The 17,250-nt window shown below is 30.3% G+C and overlaps 1 protein-coding gene across 1 annotated transcript in view; it reads right to left on the bottom strand.

Annotated features, from left to right (window-relative positions):
• The window catches only part of LOC129973620 (short stature homeobox protein 2-like), an 82,962-nt gene that overhangs the window by 50,201 nt on the left and 15,511 nt on the right, over positions 1 to 17,250 (bottom strand). The window lies entirely within an intron of this gene.

Here is a 17,250-nt window from a genome sequence, read left to right as displayed (position 1 = left end):
TTTTTTAAACTCTTATTCACTTCGACATTAACAATGAAGAATGGTGTATATTTATAATGCTTTCATGTAATATTATCTATTCTTGGTATACCTGTGAGTTTAAATATTCGCTGAAATATTTTTAGATAATCACTAGAATAACAATATTTTTATTTTATTTTAAGAGATTTATTGATTAAATATGCATTTAAAATGCTATCAATAATAGAATTTTACAGTGTTAATAATTTTAATGTTAAAATAGTTAGTCATTAGAATTCTACCGTATCATTCGAGTAAAAAATCTAATCAAATGATTTAAACAGAAAAAAGTCGATTCTCTCTGGACCTTTAAAGAAATTTTATACTTTAAGTGATTAAAAAAGCAATAAATAAAATTATAATAATTAAACTTTTAAATAGTTAAAGATAATCCTTCAAATCACAAATAGTTAAACGAAATTTACCATTAGTTCAGTAACGTTAGTGAAATTTAAATTTAAATTTTGCCTTCAACTTATACATTCTTTAAGTCATGCTTTTTTTTACGGAAATGTTCATTAATTTATATTATTATATATATACATTTTTCAAGATCCTAAATAGTAGAGAGAACCTAAATAATTCTAAAATAGTAAATAATAAAATTTCAATAAACTGTTTCTTAAATAGTTTCAATTGTTTACAACAAATTAAATTAGAAAATTAAAAAAGGACTAAAATTTTAAATGATGATTTGAAAAGATTTCAAACAAGTATATAATTATAAAAAATAACATGGTGCTACAACTCGCCATATTCTACAAACATATTTTATTTGTGATTTTTAATAATATTTTGATCTCAAGTTACACAGAAATATGTGTAAAAATTTTAATTAAAAATCCAAGATTTCTTTTTTTTTATTTGACCCATTTAATAAAATGTTTCGTTTTTATGTGTAATAACTAATAATGCTAAAATATTACCTTGTACTTTTGATCTTATCCAGCCAAAAAATTTTTACCAGTCACTGACAGAATTCATATTTCATAATCATTGTTATACATTTATGTATACACTACTGGTCAAAAGTAGTGCCAGTTTGAGAAATTTCGCGGGTTTTTTTAAGAATAAGCCACCCAAAAGTAATATTTTTTTCATTTAAAGTGATATTTTTTAATGTCAATATGTTAAATTAATCTAAGGGCAAGATATAATTAAGTTATTGAACAAAAAGAATTATGTAATTTCAAAAAGGATAAAATACAAACAAATGTACAGGTTTTCAGTATCGGAATCCATTTTGGTTCCCCGGAATAAAATGAAGAAAAGAAAAATTTCAATTTCTTTCGATCAGAAAAGATAATAAAAGAGTTCAAGTTAACTGAAAACCATTTAATATTTGGTTGGGCTGCCTCTGGCTTCGATCACAGCAGCCTCTCTGTTAGGCATGGAATTCACAAGGTTTTTCAACATTTCTTACAGTATTTCATGGTGCCAAACTTTAATTATTGTTTCTTGAAGTTCTCGTTTTGTTCTGGGATGATTCTCTATTTTACTTCATTCTTTCCTATTATACTCCTCAATGGGGTTTGAATCGGAAGAATTTCCTGGCCATGAGAGGACCTTAATACTATGTTTTGTAACTGCAACCTTAACCAAAAATAACGAATGTTTCGATATAGAGGTGAGAAATGAACTGAAATGAAATTTAAAATTAATTGTAAAGTTTATTTTACCTTTTTAGATGTACGGTACAATGTATATATTTTGCTGAAATATCCATTTCTGTCACAAGCACTACGAAACAATTGATTGAACAAACAGCACACCAATATATTTGTCACCATTCATGGTTCCCTGTAGAGAATGAAGTCGTCCAGTTGGCTGATATAACATACACTCCCTACACCCCCACACTATTACGCTGTCTGGGTGTTTTGATGTACACACCAGGCATTCTGGCGTTATGCTCTCCTTTGCTTTACGCCAAACGTGGCCAGGCTTGTCAGATATTAAAGAAAAGCGACTTTCGTCTCTGAATATAATTTGTCTCCATTCCGAAATACTTCAATTTTTGTGCATCTTGGCCTACTCCAATCATTTTTCAACATTGCTTGAATCAGTACTGGTTTTTTTTGGGTACTTGTGTCTTGTAATCAGCTTCACAGAGCCTCCTGCGAACTGTTCTGGGACTGACAATGACAGACGTAGAATCGTTCCATTTTCTTGCAAGTGTAGTAGAACTTGCAAATCTATTTTTACGGCTTAATCGTGTCAATGTAGCATCAGTGCGTTTAGAAGATAACCTCAGACGTCCACTTCTAGGCTTTTTATCTACGGTTCCTTCGGTTTTGAATCGTTTTATGAGGTGCGAAACAGTCAACTCACTGCAATCGCACCGATGAGCAATCTTAACATTCGAAATGATTTCTTAATGCATTAAAATAACAGCCTGTCGCTTCTCACGAGTTAATTCACACATTTTAAAAAGAAATGAACATTTTAAATTGAAAAATAATACACAGCAAATGCACTTTAACAGCGCAACAAACGAAATGAAATTCTTCGCAGTCGGAGCGATTTTATAATAAAATACCGGGATGACACAATCGTTGCAGAAAATTGCTTCACAATGGATGATGTAATAGCTTGAAACTTTTCCATCACATTTTTACTAGAAAACATCACTTTAAATGAAAAAAATTAATTTTGGGCAGCTTATTCTAGAAAAAATGTAACATTTCTCAAACTTGCAATACTTTTGACCAGTAGTGTAAATATGCAAAACATTGTAAATGAGATTCCAAATATGCATCAATATATTTATTCATTTTGAGAAACAGGTAAATTATATTGATCACCAAACTTGTATTCATTCGAACAGTCGAATATGATTTCTTATTAAGAATGACCAAATATTAATTTTTTACAGCTAATAAACTTAAAGATTTTTTTTATATTATTTGATAATATATGGATAAGCTACTTCAAATGTTTTAATATTTTGAGAGCAACTGTCATATAAATATATTATAATTCATGAATATTCCCTCGGTTTTCGTAAATAGTTTATGATTCAATTTTTTCAAATTGTTTTTATATTATTTCTATATACTGCTATATAAAATGTTGCAATATTTTGAAATCTCTTTATTTATTAATTGACAGAAGAATTCATTAAAAATATTTTAGATTTTAGAGATCTACCTGATCCAAGCTTCAGTCGCCCCAAAAATAACTAAGATTTACAAATTTCTATCGCATTTCATAAGAATAGACACCCGATTGTCGATATTTCACAAGAATCGACAATCTATCGACATCGTAAGAGGTATTCTAGATAACTATGTTTTATTCCAAATAACAAATGTGGATGTCTAGTAACCAAGGCTTTGTTATTCTTTCATAAATTAGCATGAAACCGAAATTTAGAGCATTTTAACTAGCCGCTTAAGATAGTTCTTCAAATAATTTGTAGAAAGATACTGTAATACATGCGCCATCTGCTTATAGAATTAAATTGATGGTGTCTTTCATTAAGAATGCGAATCGAAGAACAAAACGCAACGCTTGGTCAATGTTAGATGATAGCTGTCAACCCATCATGATGAGTTTTCTGGAGCATATTCGAACGGAATAGTTTATCATTTGTTTTTGATCAGCGTATACGTGTCTTGTCTTGTTCATATGAATCCTATTATGAAATTCGTCTGTAAATAAACAACCTGTTGCGAATAGATTTATGATATAGTACTGTGTTCTTTTTGTGATTTTAATTTTAATCTTAAAAAAAAAAACTTTGTTTAAACAAACTATCAAAGGAACGTTGAAAATAAAATTGAGAAATCTCTTCAATTAAGACTCACACGATTCTGAAATGCATTTAGCACCTTCTCACTTTTTAAAAAACTCTTTTAAACATCAAATAAAAAATATTTTTCTTGCTCAAGAACCCTTTTTTCATCGTCAATATACTTGCAACCACTTGATATGATAAAGTAAAGCAAAAACAAATAGTATAAAAAAAGAAATAGGTAGACAGAAAAAAAAAAAAAAAAAACGAGAAGAGATGAAAAAAGAAAGAAAAAAAAAAAGAAGAAGGAAAGAAAGAGGAAAGCTGCAGGACGGTGATAATAACTCGCACTTATGGCACTTGATAGAGGCATACATCTATACGCATCATCCCTCTATAAAACATAACTCTGACCGCATGGAAGCCGAGAAAATCAAATAAATACCACAAAACCCCCAGAAGAAATAAAGCGAAGGAGCACCAAACATGGTCAAATCACGTGGTCGGTTTCCGGCACGTTCTACTCAACGCACAAAACCAAACAATACTAAAAAAAAAAAAAAGAAACAGAAAAATACTTCCGCGCACGTGCTACATCTCATAAATTACTAGACGATAGAGGAGAGGGGGGAGGGGCCGATGGAAACACCTCGGGAGTGGGTGGGGTGGGAAAAAAAAATTAGAACTCATAGTGCCAAAAAATTCCAGCACTTAGAATCGTTCCATGTGCGAAGTTTGAAGGCTCTAATGTAATTATTGGGCATGCAACATAGATGAAGGTAAGCGCACCTTTCATACATTTATCCAGTTTTATTCCAGCCCGGCTATGAGATACACTCCCTGACATGAAGGTAGCGCGAGGGGTTTTTATATTACGATATCCGGGACTACTGTGTTTTTAAATTCGTAAAAACTGCCGGCCGCCACGTTAGGCCTAGCGTTTGACACGTAAGACTTGAGGTTGGGGGCTTTTATAGACGGCGGGGTTTTATTTATTTATCATTTTGTGCCAGCGAGTGTGTGTCCTTAAACGCATTTTATCATCAGGGGAGTCGCCGTGCAGATTTGGCTTGCATGGAATCATGGCTTTGCAAGAGAGCTGAGGTTTTTGTTCGGGTTTATTGTGGGAGATTTTTTTTTCCATTCCAGGCATTGTGTTTTCACTCCGAAGAATAGAAAATCATAAACTGCTTCTTCTGAAATTCTATTTTTAATTGAATGTCTTATGGATGATCTTTTCTGTTGGGGAATGGATGATTATTTAAAAGAGACAGAAGTTAAGAAGAGGTAATTTATAATGATGATTTTAGCCTTGTGTGTAAATAATTATTTTACACACAAGGTGGTTCGAAAATTCGAATAATAACTACTATAATAAAACATATTTTTGTAGTCAGAAATAAATATCTGAAGACAGATAATCGCATTCATTGTACTAAGAATTAAGTAAAAAGGGATATGTTAGAAATCAAAAATGATATCAAAAACAGATATATGTTCAAGAAAGATATTGTATATACATATTGTTCGTAATCATATTATATATACATAATGTTCTTAAATATATTGTATATACATATTGTTCTTAATCATATTGTATATACATAATGTTCTGAAACATATTGTGTATGTATATTATTCTTAAACATATAAAACACATTGTTCTTAATTGAACTCCTCAATAGTATATATTTTTCCTCTTAGGGAATGTGCAACAGCATGGAAGTTAAATAGAGTAAATTTATGATGATAATTTTAGCCGTAGTAAATTTTCATGCAAGGCAATTCTAAAATTCAAATATCAACAATAAATTACTTTAGATTTGGAGTTGGAAATGAAAATATTAAATGAAATAACAATATCCAATGCATTAATATTTATAAAATATGCAATATGTTTAAACTAATCTAGTGTCATTAAAAAAAACAAGAATTGAAGTTTTAAAAATTAGTATAGTTTTGAAATCAGAAATTTAAAAAATTTATGCAGATGTTGAATCTTATGTTAGTTCAACAATCCACGTTTAATTTTAGAAAACAGTTCCATTCTTAGTTTTATTTACATTTTAACGCTCCTGAGACTTTTAATGCACTTAATTAAGAAATAAAATATGTTACTTAAACCTCGAAAAAGAATATTTGAAATCTAAATACATCACAGATTATTTATTCTGATTTTATGAATCGATTATCTTTTAATAATTACATCATATTTTCACATTGTATTTAGAAATGGAAGAACAAAATAAAATTTTATAATTGCCATTAATTTAATTATCATAAATTTAAAAGCACATAATATATAGTCAATCAATCGACATTTTGAAAGAATAATGTTGTTGTTTCTAATGGCACTTGTCATAGACAAGCCCGCTGACGAGGTCAGCGATTTTAAGCCGAGAGAGCGTCTCTTATTTCTGTAGCGCTATCTGGTTCCAAGAGAACGCCTTAATTACTCCTGCGTCACAACCATTTATACTGGGCGGACTTCATTTATGCATTTAATTCACTTATCCAATTAGACCTGATAAAATCGTAATTTAAATCTGAATCAGAGAACGATCGCCTCTGAACTAGTACCCCCATTAGTATTGTCTCGACATGGAGGACTTTGTGGCCATGACAGATTTGAAAGAATAAGAACAGTAGATCGATTGAAGTATAATGAACTTTGTTTTCATCTTTATAGTCTTAAATCAATTAACTGTTAATTTTTGCAACTATTTATTATCTTGATTTTCCTTTTGAGGATCTTTATAAGTCCTTTTTTTCTTTCTTGATGACTAATTTCTCTGATTTGTTTATATTAATATTTATTAATGTAAACAAATATGAAATTTAGTATACCAAATATTAATTTTTATATTAATGTTTGTTCACATATTGTTTGACTTGGGAATTTTGAAATTAAAACCTATAAAGGCGGCTTGGTTTTCTTATTTTTGAGAAAACATTTAAATTCCAGACGCGTATATTCTAAAAAATTTTATGGTATTTTTTTTTCTGTCAAAGGCACATATCTATAAAATTAAAAAAGGAAAAAAAAAATCTTTTAACTTTGTCAAGTATGATTTTCATTTTCTATCGTCTTGCAACAGATAGTTATTTTTTGTGATATTTTCTTTTTAAATTCATTTTGTGCATAGTATTAGAGCTGAAAGTGAATTTCTGCGATTGAAAATCCATATAATACAGCAATTATTGATCTAGAAAATATATTAATAGCCAAAATTTAATTTAATATTTTTTATGAAATTTCTTTTCATTAAAAAAATGTCACTTTTGAGAATGACATCATAGAAAAATCTGCAGTTGTAGGTCTACTTTTTGACATAGGCAAAACGATGAGAACATTTAAGACGTGAGGTACGTTATACAATATAATTTTTTTTATCGAATCTGATACAATTCTACTGACTGTAGTTTCACGCTTCTTTACTATTGGATTCAAATTCAATGCTCTACTCTGAAACAGAACTCACGTTCTCGATATATTTTCTAATTGATCTCTTTTATTTAAATGTATTTTTAACTATTTACAACTATATATATATATATATATATATATATATATATATATATATATATGTGTGTGTTTGTGTGTGTGTGTGTGTGTGTGTGTGTGTGTGTGTGTGTGTGTGTGTGTGTGTGTATAATTATTCAGAGTTGTTGGAAGACTGACGGCTCCGTGAAGTAAAATTTTTGGTAGTTATCTGGAATGTTAAGTGCCTATAATAAAATGTTCTTAATGGATTCTTGATCTGCCTTTCTACTCTGATACAGCTGGCAGTTTTCATAAATTTGGACCAAACTATTTTGGCATGAAATATATCAATCAATTAGAAATGCGCTTTCTAGTTAGTCCTGTACACAACGCCAAATATGGAAACTGAAACCATTGAAAAATAGCTAAATATTTTTAATTTTGAGGAAAACTTGCTGTAAACACATTTTAAGGTGGAATCTAATGCAAAATTCTTCAAAATGTGTCTACTTTAGCTAAAAATAATTAATTTTCATTGGGAATGCTTTGGCAATAATTAACTGCCGTAAAATAAAAGCTGAAAATTGGTCAATGCTGTTTTTCTTTCTATTATAAGGAGTTTCTCTCTTTCAAAGTTTTCTTGTTTCATCAGTCTACAGCACCACGTATTCCCAAGAGCACAACTCTCCTCTCAAACTTTCAAAGATAATTCAATCCCCAAGCAGTCCAGTGCCAACTTTTCAGCTTAAGTGCCTCAAACCGAAACAAATTTTCCTTTTGCCAATTGATGTGCTTCCGAACCAAATCACTTTATTAAAAGACAGCCATCAGAAACTCTCGGCCGCATCACACAAACAGGGCTTGGATAAAAAAAGAAAAAGAAAGAAATTAAATAAATAAAAGCACTTCTTCACTCGCAAGATTAACGCTACGCACTGACGCAAACTGTAATGGAGCATTTTACTTTGGAAACAGACATTGCCAGTTCCGAACACCAGTTACTAGCCACACGAAACAGCAAACGAATTATCTGGAGTTCCAGCGGCATTAACCTATCCACTTTATCGCCTTCCTTATCCACCAAAAGAAAGCAACAACACCAACAAAAAAAAAAGCAAAATGGTAAATAAATAAATAAACAAAAATGACTTCCACACGTCCGCGTCTAAATTCCATCATCCGGTGCCTTGGCGTACTTCATCCATTTCGGTATTTGTTGGCCGGTGATTTCCTGAAATCCGGCAACCACCATCAAACCGCCATATACGAAACCACAGGACTTTTGTATCTATCTTCTTATAGCATTGGTGGGGAAATCTCCTCTTGTGAAGTGGTAACCCGATTTAACTTTTTTCCACCGAAGCCATATCATAAGGACAGTTGGCTGAGGTTTTTCCGCAACCGGTGATTTGTCTTGTGCCTTAAATGGGTGAGGTTTTCTCTTTTTTTCCCCCCTTTTTCTCATTTCTTCTTTCTTTCTCACTCTTCCTCCTGTGTTCTCGTTTGGAGGATTGCTCGGGGGTTGTTTCTCTTTGATTTTTCCTCCCCCAAATCTTTAAGATAGGTAAAGGGAGAGGGAGAGGGTCTTCTCTTACCTTTATTTTTTGGGTTGCATAGAATTAAGGTTCTGAGGGCTAAAATCAGGATAGCGATTTAGAATGCTATTTTTTGGCTAGAGTGTTTGCATGAATGGAAATTGTTTCTTCCTGTACTTGTGCTAAAATTTAACTTAAGATAAGAGCATATTTTATCAGATATTTACTAAAGAGAAAAATAAATAAATAAATAAAATATCCTGTAGCCAAAACAATCATTTGTAAGAAATTACTTTCTAAAATAATATGTTATAAACTAATGGCTGCAGAAAGAACGTATTTGATTGTTGCCATAACTATTTTGAATCAATCTTAAATTACTTAATTGATTTATATAAATGTTTCCAACTAATATGTTGTTTAAATATAGGGATTATATTGATAATAAACATTTAATAATAATGACTAAAATTTCTACAAACTATTTTGATCATTCAGTTGATGATAAATGAATTAATTACTTGACGATGTTTTTGTATCTACCACACTCACGAGGGTTCCACATTGGAACTGGAACACAAATTGGTGATCATTCATGAAGCAGACAAGATTCTTCTAGTAAAACATTGTAGCCCTTAAAAATAACTAATTAATTTAATGTTGTGGTGAAATGGTTTAAATGGTGAATTAATTTTTGTATCAGATAATACTTAAGAAAATTACTATGTAGATTCTGTCGCAATTTTTTAGACTCGATGTTTCTCCACTACTTAATAATTTCAAATGGCTTGAAAACATTTAACTTTATTTCAGGTAGGCTATATTTTACTCTTTATGTGTCGAATGTAATGGACTTTGAAAAAAATTGAACTGGGTTGGAAAAAAAGGATCATGTTCTCTTGCTTAATCAGCATAATTTGATAAATGATTAATTAATAAACTAGTTTCTCCCAGGCAGGCTGCTGGAATTCTCCTGATTCCACCTCTGTGGGAAGCACAAAAGTTGTCTAGGAAGGCTCTAGGCATATCTAAGGCCTAGTCTATCTTAGGTGCTATTTTGATTCTTCTTGTTTTGGTGGACAGAAGATATCATACTTCGCTTTTGTCACCAGTTCTTGGCTAGTTATGATAAATCAAATGGATCCATCATTTTCATTTTAATCTATTTAAAAGCAAAATCAGAAAAAAAGTTGATCCTTCTAAATTTAAGCAGTGTAAAAGTTAACGGTATTACAGACCAGTGTAAATATGAAAATCGAGAGCCATTAATCCTCTTCTCACATATTTTTAAAAAAAAACTAAGCACCCATTACTACACTGATCGTCTTTCTCTTTAATTTGCAAACAAAGTGACAGACTCTCAACTAAAAGAGCGATGCGCCTCAAAATTCGCACTTCATGAAGTTAAGAGTTCTTCATCATCCCTCTCCTCCTCTTTTAACTTCCCAATAAGGAAGACACATCAAGTGCTTCCTGCTAAAAGAGATCTCATTCTTCTAAAAATGCTTCACGTCAAATTTTACAACTGCCGGGGCAACAGCAAAAAAGGACGCTGTATTCTGGAACTGTCATATTGAGGCACTTGACGCTAATGTTGGGGGAAAAGAGCCCCTCAGCCTGCTGAAAAAGCAGGGGCGTAATGGGTTGAAGTGCTGTTTCCAATGGATCCATTTTGCTCCAGAAGATGATTTGGGTACTTAAGAGTCTGCGACACACTCCCTTTTCATCACGCTAATCTAACTTTCGATTTCGTTTGCAGGAATGAGGTTAAATGATGTTGATCATGGAAAAGTGATTTGCTTCGGAGGCAGTTATCAACTGAAGCATGCTCTCCTAATCGCGTTTAGGAGATGGGACAGAAATAATAAAGAAGACTGGGAAGATTTTAGAATTTATTTGCTTATTTTCATTCTATATGGAGTTCGATAAATATTTTTTGCATGTTTTTTTATAGCAGAGGGAGAAAAATGGTATGTCGTTATATAAAGAAGTCCAAGAAATTTTAGTGTTCATTATTTTTTTATACTGCAAATGATAGCCCATTCATGAATCTCAAGAATAGATAGTAAAAGTTGAAATAGAAATTAATATAACTTGGAATAGATATTAATTTAGTTATTTTTTTATTGATTTGATATAATTTAATCTATTTAATGAATTCTCATCTTGGATTTATTACAAGTATTTCAGTTTATTAAAAGTATGATAACAAGTTCGCTGGAATGATTCACACCTGTGATTAGGGCAATTTATATTTAATTAGATGAATTCTTTTTTGTTATTTCTTAATTGTGGTAGAGAAGAAGTCATCTGATTGGATAACAAGTGTGAATCAGTGACGCCAAGTCAAGCAGAAGCTAACGTGCCAAGTAGTCCAAGCATCGTTGGCTTCATAATGTTGATGTTTATCTTATTAACAAAACATTTAATTAACTTTACTCACCATATTTACGTGCAATTTGTGTCAACTAGAATAAATATTTTAATTCATTGATTTTTGGGATTTATTATTAGATGCCGGCGTCCTGGCATAGGGGTATAGCGTTTTCCCCGTAAACTGCACGTCCTGGGTTCGTGTCCCGGTTTGGGCATGGTTGCTCTTCCGTTGCTTTACCTGTGAAATGTGTGAATGTGCTCTCCTGTAAAAAGGGGTTGTGCAAGCGAATAAGATGCGCGAGTAGCAAAATCGTACTTTTGGCCCTAGTTGGCGCTACTATAAAAGCAAGAGACGCTCCCCCACCGGCTTATATCCCTGTCTTCGTAACAGCTGGCTTGTCCATGGCAAGTGCCATAAGAAGCAACAACAATATTAGAATAATTAAAATCAAGTATGCCTTTTATTGATTTGCTGTATTTGTGGCTATATATCTGTTCTTTTAGAAATTTGTATTCTAGACATGTATGTACCGTTAACTATATTCGACAAAAAATGTATGTCTTTCTCAAAATTTTGATTCTCTTAATGTGATGTTTTATTCTAAGATGTTTATCCAAATCTTCAAGCTGACTACGATTTTTTTTTCTTTGAAAACAAAGATTTCGATATTTTTTTAAGTGTTATTTCTGGACAACAGCTTCCGAAATGTACCGCGTTATCATATAGGATTTTATGTTATTTGTTGTTCTGAGGCTAAGCTGATTAGCTATTATTTATCTATATAATAACTAATAAACCTAACCAACTATTTCGGTTTTATTCAATGAATTTTAAAATCATTAAAATAAAAAAGGAAATTTTGAGAAAATATACATTATTTTATTAAATATTTTAACAAATTTTGAAAACCAATGAAAAACAATAACGAAAAACAAAATATCAGCCTATTTCAATATATTTCAACTTGAAAAATCAATCCTGACCCTTTTAATGGCAGAATTTATCTTTACTACAAGCTTTGTTATCTTAGAAACAAATTAAAATCAATTTCTAAATCAAGCGCACGTGATAAAAGTACAAAGAAATAATGAAAATTCATAACAAGTCTAGTAAGAATAAGTAAATAAAAATGCCATGCAGTAATTTTAAGCTTAGAAAAAAAACTATAAAATCTTTCAAATATATACGTTATGAGAGTGAAAATAAAATGCCATATATATTATTTTAAAAAACATTAATGATACACAAATTTTTGTTTTCAGTGTAATATGTAATATCGAATTATTATTATTATTACTACAATTTTTTGAAACTGTGATTTTATTTAGTGAAATATAGACACTTCTGGCTTTTAGTAAAAAAAGTTATTAATGTGTAACATTTTTTCTTAAATCTTCACTTATTTAAGTTTCAAATGATATACTCTTTCATTCCTTGCAATAGCATGCAAATAAGTTAATTAAAATCACTCTTAGCCAATAATTGCTAAAGTTAAAATAAAAAAAATAATAACTTATATCACCAAACTAAAGAAAATAGAAATCTTTACATTGTTTAGTCAGAATAACAAGTTGGCATTTAATAATATTCACTGTTATAAAAGATTGACATATTTTTTCAATGAATGGTGATTTACTTCGGAACAAAAACATGTCACCATAAAACTGAATGCCTGAAGTCTTCACAAACATTTCAATAACATGTCCATTTTTATTTCACTCCGCACCAACTTAGTCAATCCCACTACAGCGACAATGAAAGCCTCGCCAATCCCCAGCAGTTATATGCAGACGATTCAAAACAGTAAGTTAAAAATACAAGAACTGCCAAAGCGTACCTACAGAAAGTCGATAGCAGGCTTCAAAATTTTCAACAAGCTTCCCATACTACGCGTTCTGTGACATCCAACGTGAAAATTTCTGTGACACTGTCGTATCAAATTCAAATTCAACCAGAACCCACAAACGCCATAATAACGTATTTCTATCCGGATTTTGCTCGACCCCTTGTTGCCACCAAAAATGCAAAATCCTGCCAGATTTGCGAGGACCAAGTAGTTCCGGTGGTGACAGACGAAAGACACAGGGGGTTAAGGGGAGATGAAAATAGGGATGGGTTGGAAGGTCAATTCGGGTTTTTGTTTAAAAGATGGAGAGACAAAGGTTTTGACGTGTTTTCGCTTTGTGGCTAAAGTGTTTTGGAGGTGGTGTTATGGAAATTCGTTTCCGAGAATCAAGCTCTAAAAGAGTTCTCCGTTATGGTAAGACTTCAATTTAAGAAATTGTAAATTCGTGTAAGTATTATTATTTTTTTACCTTAATTGATGCCAATATTATCTTATTATATTCTTATCCTTAAATAAATTTTCTCCTTTTCGTCTTTCGATATTTCTAGGTAGTTGCTTTGGGGCACTTCGATTCATAATGTGGGGAGAAAATCTTAAGTTTATTTCCTTCTTTACAATCATTATTATCAATCTTTTTCTCGTCTTAAATTGCACTTTTATACATTTTTATAGAGATTTTACTTCTATTAATTCATTTTAAAAATCAGTTTTATATAATTTCTAAATTTAATAAATATATTTTTGATTGTAATCTGCATATTTCCGTGTATATTTTGTCATTTTTTTTTTGTTTTGTATTTCATTAGTTGGTTCGTTTATGTACTAATTTCGTTATTTAGCTTTGTGCCTTGTTTGGGTATATTTCCAAAAATATTTTGGGTGTGTGCGTACTTTATTCGTGATTTCTTGATGCATGACTTTTGGTATCCTTAATTTAACAAGTAAGAAAATTTGAAATTCATTAAATTCCAGGAAAAACACACAACCGTATGTTTTTTTTTTCAATTCTTTCAATTTTTTTTATAATTATCTGCAATAGATTCAGTGATAATTTAAAACCATTTTGAAAAATAGCTCATTAAATGCGTCCCTTCTCAAAATTATCCCGTATTTTTAATGATAAAAAATTTAAAACAACATTTTGCATCAGAATATAAAATTTGTTGTTCCTATAAATTTCAGATTCAGATAAAATCAGAGATTTAAATTTCAGATTTAGTGAATTCGTCTATCGTATTCTCGCCTCCTCTATTAAACAAAGTCATTCTTATTTTGGCCATTCATTTACCTTTTTTTACCTTTTTCATTTACCTTTTTTCCCTCTATACTTATTAAATTGAATAAATATTGAGCCCCCTGGGGGGCACCTCAGGTATGAGTAGCTTCAGCATTGGGGGTGATTCTCGTCATCCTGGTTGGCATAGTAATGGATGTGTGGTGACTCTCTTCTGCCAAAACGAGATGTATCTCATACGGGAGAGATTGTACCGTGAGCGGTGATGGCAATTTAAGATTTAACATCTGTCGTGGCGTCTGGTCACTTAGATTTATTCGTGTGCTTCAGGATGAATCGAAGCGATTGGGATGCTATTGAACCTGACTAGATTTTTAATTTTCAGCAATTTTTTAGAAACATATATGATTCTTACTTGAAACTCGCAAGATTTCAAAAATTTATCTGTAGAGCATTAAAGTCACTAGTGGCTTTAATAATTATATGCTGTTATTTCTTCAACAATCAAAAACATTAATGCTGAAACCCTTACTCTATTCCTATTCCATGTGCTTTATGACAATGATTTCAAATTTTTTAGAGCATTTTGAAATTTTTTTTTTTTTTTTAGATTTTTTTTGTATTTTAAATTTTTTTTACATTAGAATTACATTAAATAAAAGTAAATGTTGAATTGTGTTTTCTTTTTATCATGTTTTTTTTGTTTCATTGAATTAATTGATGCAGACCTTAATAGAAATGGTTTTAGAAAAAGAAGTAGAACAAATGATCTTCTTTGTCCATATTACTTTCAGAAAAGAATGTCCAGCAAACGTTTTAACTGAAAATTTAAATTAAGACTGAAAACAACTTAAAGAGAGCAAATAAGACTAAAACATTTGCATTCTTCAATTTTTAAATATTTTTATACCTATCATAATTTAAATTTAAAATAAGAGCTTTTCTAGAACATTTATTATCTCAGATTTTTATTGTTGTAATTTATCTATTTATAGCTTTAAAAACAATCATGGCAACTAGAGAATATCGTATACTGAGCTTATTAAGAAAACTAAAATGAAAGATTATTTTTTTTTTCATTCTAATGAAACACTTTGATTTTATTATAAAAATGAGTTTATTCAGGGCTTATAGAGATCTGTTGAAAGATAATCCTAGATTAAGAAAAAACACAATCTAAATGTTTATATCATTCATTATATTACTCTACGCTGACCTTTTTTATGTGTTTTAATTTGCTTTGTGGCTAATGTTCCTTGTGTATTTTTGATTCATGCACTGTAAATCTTGTCAGTATCTGTAATGAGCTTATTTCAAATAAATAAATTTACCTGTGTCTGTCAGAAAGAGATTAAGCCCTTTAAGTTTTACACAATTCTCCATCATATGCATACTCGTTTCTATTTCACTACGCTTGAAACCAGTTTTTTTTTCAATGATTTTAATTTGATTTCTATATAAGCGGTAATAAGTATTATGATTAAAATTTTTAAAAAAGAACATTAAGCTATGGTTTACAGTTTAAAAAATAAGTTACAATAAATTAATTAGAATTTCAATCTAAGCAAAATCATTTGTAAATTTGGGATAAATTAATTATAAACTTAACAATCTGAGCGGAAAAAGAAATCCCAAAACAATTATTTAATACATTTCTGGACAAAAATTACTTTGCCTTTAATGAGAGTAATTTTTTATATAACTAGATTATTTTTTAAAGCAAAACTAATACAAAGAATCACAAAAAAATATGTTTATGCATATAATTTTTATTTACCTTGATCATCGATACATACAGCCATTTGAAAATAAATGCAGGATTATCATATCTGAAATAGTTTTAGGCTCAATAGGCTGTTTTTATTATGATATGCCTCATTTGAAGAACCCATTTCATTATTATTTTAAGCGTCGTATATAATATGATAATAATTATTGTCACGTTTTATATTTTATTTAATTGCATCATATTCATCTTGATATGTCTGAACTAAAATGTAACCCTCAAAAGGTTTATATATAAGGTTTTATTTCAATATTGCATTTATATTAAAAATTTGACATTATACTTCAAATCAAATACAAAATCCGTTTGATCAAATGGTCTAGAATACTTCAGTATATTTTTTTAATATCTACAAACAATAAAGATAAAACTGTGGGCATTTGTGCGTGTATTGATACACTACAGGTCAGATCGTTTACCTTACATCAATCAAATTTGGATCATATATACTTAGGAGACTTGAGAATATGCATTTCGGTACGATTCTTTTAGAAATTTTAATTAATAAAATTTTAAGTCGAATTTCAAGATTTTCTCTCAAAAAAGTTCGAAAATATTTTTTCATAAAAATAGTTTTTACACCGTTTCAGAATTCAAAATAATTTTTAATGGCATTCATTTAAGAATCATGCACTAGTCTGCGATTAATCCTAGCAGGGTCGAATTAAGCCTTCCAGGAGTCCTTAGGCAACGAAAGTTTTAAGGATCTTACTTTTCCAGTTTTTAATTTCCAATACCATATATCTTTGATTGATCATAATTATTTGAGTGATTTTATGTAGAAAATTTTGATATGTATTTACGGAGCCCCTTCTAGTGAGAGCTTTTTTACAGTATTTCCTTTATATATATAAAAAAATCTAAATTTAAAACCATTTTAAGCTAAATAGTAAGAAAAAATATTTTAACTTAATCTAAACTATTAATCTATTTAATTAATATTAACTTAACTATTAATCGAGCAATAAATACTATTAATCGAAAATATAGAGCAGTGTAAGTAGGAGGGGGAAGCTAGTGATCATAAATAGTATATCTGAGGAATCCTCTCACATAAAATAAAAATTGGCAAAATCGGTGTAGTAATTGTTGTTTGGGAATGTTGTCGTGTTTTTCCTATACAGTGAAGTGCAGTGGTCGGTTTTGATTTCTTTCGGACATGGGGACCTAGCCCTCACAAAGGACATATTTAGGGCTGACGAGCTTTCAGATTAAATAAAAATCAACGGAA

Source organism: Argiope bruennichi, chromosome 1 (assembly GCF_947563725.1).
Source record: "Argiope bruennichi chromosome 1, qqArgBrue1.1, whole genome shotgun sequence".
Taxonomy (NCBI): Eukaryota; Metazoa; Arthropoda; class Arachnida; order Araneae; family Araneidae; genus Argiope; species Argiope bruennichi.
The sequence above is the reverse complement of the archived record's forward strand: the minus strand, read 5'-3'. Positions and strand labels throughout refer to the sequence as shown.